We start from the raw sequence: 8,908 nt of genomic DNA on the forward strand, positions 1-8,908 counted from the left end.
CAAATAAACATAGCACAGGACACCAGACGAACGTCAAAGCAGCAGCCAACACCGAGGGACATCTCATTGCGGGACGTATTGGGTTATTTCGGTAAATTGATATAAAAAATATATTAGAATGGAAATCATATCATTGTTTTTTTAAAGACGGATGAAATGTATGAAGCAATCTTGATATTTATATTATGAACACATTGAAACAAACACACCTGACATACTAGCTGCAATAATGTAGCCCTCTGTTTTTTTTTTGTTTTTTTTTAGGGAGAGGGCTACAACTCCTTAGGATCTCCGTAATGGTGCAAATGCGGGAGTGATTCACTCGACCCTCAACATTTGCGCTCATTCTAAACATTTCCTGAATTTCTTTACGTAAATAAAATGATATTCTATGTTTCTTTAAGTCAATGTGTAAATTTACAACCTGCAACTTTAGGTTTGTGAGGCTCTATTCTACCGTTTTCAACAATTTCGATAAATTCCAATTTCTCGATTCATATTTGTGCGCCATGTTTGATGTACTGAAGTTTCAACTTCCGATTGTCAAGTCATTTGCATATGCCATATAAGGTAGTATTTACATCAATGGACAAGTATGGAGGCGAAAGCTATTTCGTCGGTATTGAAAAGGTTTGAATTTAATATCAAGTTAAAAACCGAACAGTAAAGTGTAAATTCTTTCTGCAACAATATGATTTTCCTTTCTTTGTCGAAGTGGCTCGAGTAACTACATTTTCGCGCTGATTGTCAATGTTTAGGTTTTTCATTAGATCCACCTACGAGATCTTGCGATAACAAGCATGGCGGAGCAGACGAAGAATTTTGCATGCTGTACATTATATTTAATGAAAAACACCTTTATTAAACATGCCCGATAACAAAGTTGGTACTCCTTTTGGTGTAAACAAAATTTGGGACTAATACACAGAGTTTATTATCGGTTATTCATAAAATTATTTTGCACCATTACGGAGATCCTATGGAATTGTAGCCCTATCCCGAAAACGTCAGAATTAAAAAAATTGGATAGGGCTACATTATTGCAGCTACTGACATACATACACTGATCAATGCAGTACCCCAAGAAATAGAAACATATGAGTACATGTACAGTATAACAGCGGATCTAAATACATCGAGATCACACGTCAGTCACCAGTTTTATATGTAAAGATCTGTAATGTAAACAACAATCACTGAGCTTAGCGAAAGCTCAGTAATTGTTGTTTACATTGTAAACCTTTACAGAAAAATTTCCGACTCCTGTAGTTGAACTATAAGTAGAATTCAATTTGATTTAGATGGAGTTTCAGAATGTGATATAAATGTTAAACAATTGTGCGCCACACGCTTGCACTTCGCTGGAAGCCATTTCTCACGTTGAATTAAGGTTTGTGATATAAAATTGTAACTTTCCGAAGGTTTTAATGAAATTAAATTAATTTTTTCATCAAATAATTAATGAATGCATATTCATTTCTGTGCGAATGTTTAAAAATATAGCATAAACTTAATAGTAAGTAATTTGATTTAATTTAATTAACATAAAAACTCAATAGCTAATTTTATATAAATATATGCACTAGGAAGGAAAGGTAACCCAAGCTGCAAGTCAACATGAAAAGGAAAGATAACTCACGCTACAGTGAAGTTTAAAAAAAATATACCTGTTTACCTCATCAAAATATTTTTTTATTATTATTATTAATTTACTCTCTCTCTCTCTCTCTCTCTCTCCCTCTCTCTCATGTAGAAACTATCAATTTTTCAGATATTTTTTTTTTGCCCATATATAGTGGTTGCCACTATACAGGTGTGAACATTTAGAACAAAAGATTACCAATAGAATATTATACAAAAGTACACATAATTAAGTGACAACTTTAAATTGGGTTTATGATGATGATAGTGATAAAATAAAACCAACAATTTTACATACAGGTAACATTTACTGTACAACTACTATGAGCATACATGTATGACACCCTGTGTTTAAAATGTGTACTGTCAATTTACAAACCAGGTTCTTTTTTATACATTCCGTAACTAGGTATGGAAATCATTAGATATGAATAAAATGTTTAATTTCAATCATTTTTAAAACCCAGTGAACTTTGAAAATTCACATCAGCTGAACAATGGCAGGCCAATGTGACTCAAGTGAGTGATGTGGCGCATGGGCCTCTTGTTTAAATTTAAGGGTGGGGTTGTTGTTGCTGTTAAGGATCATTTGTAACAGTCCCGTTACAATTATAACTACTTTCACAAGTATTTGAAATACAGTGAAACTTCTCTAAACCAGCCGGCTCTCGGACCGGAAAAAACGGCCGGTTTAGAGGGATGGCCGGTATACCGAGAATTTAGCAATTATAGACATTTTATCTCAATATTCACAAAGTAGGTACTGTTCACCTTGATCTGGTGATCTATGATCAATTATCAGTGGAGATTAAATTAGTCCGCTTGTACCTAAAGATAATTATGAATTACAAGAAATATTCTCGCTGAAATCATCTAATTTTAAACTGAAAATCCAGAACAGGATACATAAAGAAAACACAGAGGCCTATTATCGGAATTCGTCTTACCTATAAAAACTCTGTTTACATTCATCGCTTATGTCATTAACAATTTTGTTTTGACGTTTTTAAAAAGTACAGTAGTAAATACGAAATTGTAATTTGAATATTTCTTTGGAATTTTAAGTCTATGGAAACCAAGAAAATTAATCTATCTTTTAATAATTATCATTAACAGTCATGGGTTTGTTCTTTTATTAACTGCCGCTTATATCCATACGAAAGTATGGTGAAACAATATGGCGTTTGATAGGGTATTCATTCAATAATTTCCCAACTGTGTTTTACATTTTGTACAGAATTTGGAAGGGTCTCTTGGATTAGCTAAGTGTCAATTAACACCCTTGACAGCACAGGTAAACAATAGAAATTAAAGAGGCCACTAGTGTTTTTCACACCTCCAATGGATAATTTCATACCTGGCCAGTCATACCAGGTCAGTCAATTTGCACACCTGGATGATCTTAATTAACCTTTGGCCAAGATTTTCTTGTCTTCAAAAAGTGGCTGGTATGTTAAGGGTAAATTACACGTTTGTTAACAAATGTACTTTAAAAAGTGGCCGATGTCCGGTTTTCAGGGGTGGCCGGTTTTGTAAGACTTTCTTTGTAAGGAAATGTTAAGATTTCTGCCGGGACTTTGAAAATCGGCCGATATTCAGGGAGAACCAGTATTCTGAGGGGCCGGTTTGGAGAAGTTTCACTGTACATATATACCCTTTCTTTCAGACAATGAGGGACAGTCAAGAGTCTTACTCCCAATCAGTATCACAGAATTCTAATTGGAGTGAAGACCATGAGTTAGATTTAACGGATGTAAATCAGATTCTACAACTCACAACAAAAGGCACATCTAGTCCCCTTAGAAGCCAACTTCGACATAATGTGGCAGACGTCCATTCCAGAACATCTCATTCCTCTTAAATTTTGAAAATACATAGATATTTTTGTTGCGGACACTACAGGTTATCATATATTACATATCTAAAATATTGTCAATTATTTTAAAATCAATGTTGATAAATGTTTCTTGATCGACTAATTCATGTGCCATAGGATCAACTCTGGAAAATTAGATATCAAAAGTTGTAGAATGTGGGGTTTTTTGAGATGGGAATTACCATATAACATTGACCATTAAAATTTTTTTGCTATACATTGTTATGCAGTTTCAAAAAATATTGATGGTGTCACAGATGTTCATTCTATTAAACATGTTCTAAGGAATGATTTTATAGAGTAAATTTCATAAATTAAAGAATTTACTGAGGACTCTTGTTTGTTTTCTCTCAGATTTTATATTGTTGCGGACACTACAAATATACCGAAGTGTTTCTGATTGAATCCATATTTGATTTGAATGAAGTAAATTAAAAACCTTAAACTCTAACTCATACATGCCAACTTTCCCGATTTGTGCGGGATTTTCCCGATTTGAAGCAGTTGAAAAGGCAAATCCCGATATCCCGATCGGGATTGCAAAAATACCCCGAAATCCCGATTTTCTAAAAAATATCTCCCATTTTACGACAACAAACCCCCATTTCCAACCGGAATTTGAAATCCCGCGTCATTTCTGAACTGGCCAATCAGAAATCGGGACAATAGTCAGCCATTGCTGTTTACCTGTGTCGCATGGTATCGGAGTGATGTAATTTACTTTGTCTGCCCGTGTCGGGGTGCTAATATTAGACAGTGCGAAGCATGTTTTGATAGTAATTAATCGGGAAGACGGATTTCAAATTGACATATCCTTTACACAAACGTGAATGGCAATGATAATAGTGTCACCACCAAACAATCGGACATTCCTGATTTTTGCCTCTCGCTGACAGCATCCAAAATATGCAATATTAAAGGTACGTAAAATTTATGTTTTTCCAACTATGATAATATAGGCTACCCGAATCTATCTGTCTATAGCGATGTATTACATAGTCTAGTGTAATATTCAATAGACTTTGTGATGCGTAATTTGCACAAGTCTGTACTGAATTTTATATTAGCAAGTAGCCTTTAATATTTTACAAGTAAAAACATATATTTTGATGTGTTTTTTCCTGGTAATTATTTCAGATGTCATGGGTGCAAAGGTTTTGTTCGCAAACTTCATAGCAGGGCAGATCACTCCTTTTCTGGTTGCAATGCAGATTGTTCCACCAGACTCTGCAAGCCCATGAAATTGTTTACAGACAAGCAAGATCGCCTTTGTAGTCGTACCTAAATGCATGTGCTTTAATTTAAATTTTGATATATAGACCAGCCAATGTATATATGGTGTAAAAGGATGTAACTTTAAGTATTATTTGATAATATGTATGTGATTTGTTGGAGAGGATTTTTTGCTGAATAGATGATTTTAATAAAATACTTATCTATATCTTTCAAAGTTTTTTTTTTTTATATAGTTTTGTTAAAGTTAATGGTCAAACATACTTGATGTATGATACATGTATAATGATTAGATTGATATTTTATTTGAAAAGACAAATATTTATTTTCATGGTAAAATGTCGTGAATTTTGAGCGTTGAAAAAAGGTCGTCGCGCGCAAAATCCCCCATGGCGATTTTCAAAAGTTGGCATGTATGCTAACTTGTTTTCTATGTTAGTGAATGGTATAATATGATGGGAAAATTTTTTAAAAAGGGGGAGGGGGCTAGAATGATGCTTTTGGAAATAATACCTATATATCAATTATAAAGTGTATACATACAAGTTTGAAGTGTCATCTTTCAAACTAACCATTTGTTTTTTTAAAATAAAGTTATCCAACTTTATAATCAAAATAACAGAATATTAGAGATGTTTTATTATATTCACTTATTTCAGAAATTTTGTAATGAAATAAAAGTGAAATGATAATTAATGCTGTTGTAGACACTGAAAGTACTGTAGATAAATTTATGAACAAACTTGAACTTGGAACTAAATGTTGATTGCAAAATAATGGGGGGGGGGATCAACCTCATCTTTCTCCTTGTCCATAGCTATGATCTGAAAATTATGTTTATGTTTGTCACAAATAACATTTCTTTCTCTGCCCTTTTTGGTTTTAATTCTTTCCTTTTTAAAGTTGTTCTTTTCTTTCCAATATTTTGTGTTCACCTTTTCTTGCATTTCCTTTTCAATTTCAACCTTTTCTTTCTCTCAAGATTTCTTTCTGTCCGTATTTTTTTTTTATTCATGTAATCTCTTTTTTCCAATTGTGGCAAGAAATTGGGGATTGTTTTTAATACCATCCCCCCTCTCTCTCTCTCTCTCTCTTTCTCTCTTTCTCATTTTCCTTATTTTTCTTTCTTTAGCTTCACTTTTTTTAAAATTTCACCCTATTTCTTCTATCTTCTCCCTTGATTTCATTAACCTCTCTGAGTTATATGTATACACTAGATGTTATGGGTGTAAATTCCGAATTTGAACATATATTTTCACAATATTTTAATCCATTACATACTTGAATTATAGTTATCATAAAGATAAATCATAATACATTTTCTTGAAAAAATCTATGAAATCAAAAAGTCGTTGCGGACTCTACAGGGTTGCGGATTCTACAAAACACAATATATCTGCCAGAAAACTTAGCAATAATGAACTCGAGTCTGTTTCTTTGGTAGATACATTAGTAACTGTATTGCCTCTTACCAGTAAGAGTATAGAAATATAAGTCATCAGACATTCCAAAATATGCACATGTTGCTGACACTACAGAATTTTGGGACATTTTTATGCCAGTTAGAGAAAAATGCGTCATTTTTTTCAAGTTTTGAATAATCCACTCAAACTTTTCTATAATGTTTCATTTAGTATTCAACTCATTTTTCAAAGCAAAACAAAAGTTGAAATAATGACGAATTAACTTGTAGTTTTTTTTACTTGTAAGTTTAAACATAGGAATTTTATAAAATTGCATAATGTACAAGCATTTTCAAATTTTTAAACATTATTTCGCTAATATTTTTTCGATTTAAATACAGTAAATTGCACGTAAAAGTGGAATAATTTATCATTGATCTGGTTTTTATTACCAAAAGCCTCTTCTATAAATCTCTTTGAACAAAAACTTGAAAATAAAGCCATTTTTTAGCTGCAACAGCATAACACACAAAATACCCCATTTCTTCAGTAATACATCTTGAATATTATTTTTAAATAGAACATGGGAGTGTTATATATCATTGGATTTGTTAAAGGTACCATTTGGTCAATATTTGGTCATATTTTTTATGGATTTAATCATATATCTTGATGTAGAATGCATTATAACATTAGCAAGTATGAATTATCACCAATACTGTGAAAATGGTGTTAAAAATATCCCCTACCCTTAATGCAATACTTAATCTCTTTAGTGAAGTTTATCAACTGCCTCTCAATTCACATGGGCTGTATAGAAAAAAAATCTTCGGGAGTGGGAACATTCTTTTTCCAGGGATAACAAGAGGTACTGTGATCAATGCTCACTAAGAATACCCCCCGCTTACCCCAATCTCCCAAAGGGTGTTGGTAATAGGTATAAACTACCTCTTTTCTGAGTGTAAAAAACAAATGGCATGACAAACCGAACCATATTGCTACTTCGATGTCCAGTGCGCGTGACCTTTGACCTTTTGACCCCAAAATCGATAGGGAACATCTTCATCCCATGGGTAGTCCATATGTATGATATGGTGACGGTAGGTGGAAAGGATAACGCTTTAGAGCCCGGAAACCATATTGCTACTTCGATGTCCAGTGTGCTTGACCTTTGACCTTTTGACCCCAAAATCGATAGGGAACATCTTCATTCCATGGGTAGTCCATATGTATGATATGGTGACTGTAGGTGGAAAGGATAACGCTTTAGAGCCCAGAAACCATATTGCTACTTCAATGTCCAGTGCACTTGACCTTTGACCTTTTGACCCCAAAATCGATAGGGAACATCTTCATCCCATGGGTAGTCCATATGTATGATATGGTGACGGTAGGCGGAAAGGATAATGCTTTAGAGCCCGGAAACCATTGCGTCTACAGACGGACGGACGGACGGACAGACAGACGGACAACCCGATTCCAGTATACCCCCCACAACTTGTTGCGGGGGGTATAATTAATTCTAACCTCTACATATGACAAGCCCATGCACTGTGATCTACTTCTCTAAAGAGATTAAAGAATACCCTGAATGTTGAAACTGAGCCCCTGCGGTAAAGAGAAAGAGGCCCTACCTTGTTTACATGGTGCTTCATATGAATTTTAACCGATCGTTAGTGTTGATAAATCACACATCTTTACATGTAACAGTAACATGACCTCTTCACTAAAACTTACAAAGGTAAGCTTAAAAACAACCCCAATTCTAAATTCTGTACAACTCGTGGTGGAAACAAATGTGTTAGGTATAAAGGGAATTTCGATCCCAACCTAAATTTCTTAGAAATCTTGTTTTACCTATTCGGTAGGATCATATATTATATTTCGATAGTTTAAGAAACAAAAATGAAAATACATTGATATAATCATTAGCTAAAATAATTAAAGATGATAAGTTAATGCACAATTATTATATTTCAATATATTTCGTTTTTTTTCATTTTCCCGGAATTTTTCACCATTTTAAAGGTCAGGCATTTCTGGAAAAAAATGAATTTTCCACACTTTTGAAAATGAAAAGTGATTAAACAAAATCCCCTTTTCTCTTTTATAAATCTCATACGATTGTAAGTGTTTGCTGTTTTAAGAAAAAAATTTAAAATTGTTTGTTTTTTTTCAAGAAAACCATATTCATCAAATAAAATCAACCGTTATCATGGAGACAAGTGAGATATTGTCACTATGGCAATGCATAAAGGAAAAGGGGACTTTATTTGCCATAGTATATTTTTATTGACCAAAATATATTGGTATTTTCCTCTCGATATTGATTATACAATTTATTGCCTATTTTTAGCTATTTTGTGTTGATTGTGGGGGTAATCTATTTTTAGTAACATATCTCTGCAGGTATGCATCAGATGAAAAAATTAGTACCACATATAGGGTTCTTATGTATAGTGCTAAAGTATATATAAGTATCGATTCAATCCCTGACGGTCGACGTGCCACCCTTTGCATGATTCTTACGTGGAACAGCACTTAATTTTCCAACAAAAATTGTTAAAAACTGGATTTTGGAAGAAAATACTTTTTCCTGTCCATTAGGCATATATATGAGTTACCACATGAAGATTTATACATTAAAATAAACTGTTAACACAAAACAAGTGCCCCTTCAAAAATGGTCTGTTAAAGATGATCTACATTTTTGCAGTTACTCCCCTTACATCGGAAGTTGAAGGCGCGCTTACCA

The 8,908-nt window shown here is 33.4% G+C and overlaps 2 protein-coding genes across 11 annotated transcripts in view; one reads left to right on the forward strand and one right to left on the reverse strand.

The window, feature by feature from the left end:
- The window catches only part of LOC130054626 (piggyBac transposable element-derived protein 4-like), a 12,962-nt gene extending 5,389 nt beyond the window's left edge, over window positions 1-7,573 (forward strand). The window contains exons 1-2 of the mRNA XM_056165020.1: window positions 1-4,437; window positions 4,655-7,573. The exon at window positions 1-4,437 is cut by the window's left edge and continues 5,389 nt beyond it. The gene's annotated coding sequence lies outside the window, so the exon portion shown is untranslated. The remainder of the gene's footprint in view (window positions 4,438-4,654) is intronic.
- The window catches only part of LOC125648853 (phosphofurin acidic cluster sorting protein 2-like), a 328,050-nt gene that overhangs the window by 313,530 nt on the left and 5,612 nt on the right, over window positions 1-8,908 (reverse strand). The window lies entirely within an intron of this gene.

This window comes from Ostrea edulis, chromosome 5 (genome assembly GCF_947568905.1).
Source record: "Ostrea edulis chromosome 5, xbOstEdul1.1, whole genome shotgun sequence".
NCBI lineage: Eukaryota > Metazoa > Mollusca > Bivalvia > Ostreida > Ostreidae > Ostrea > Ostrea edulis.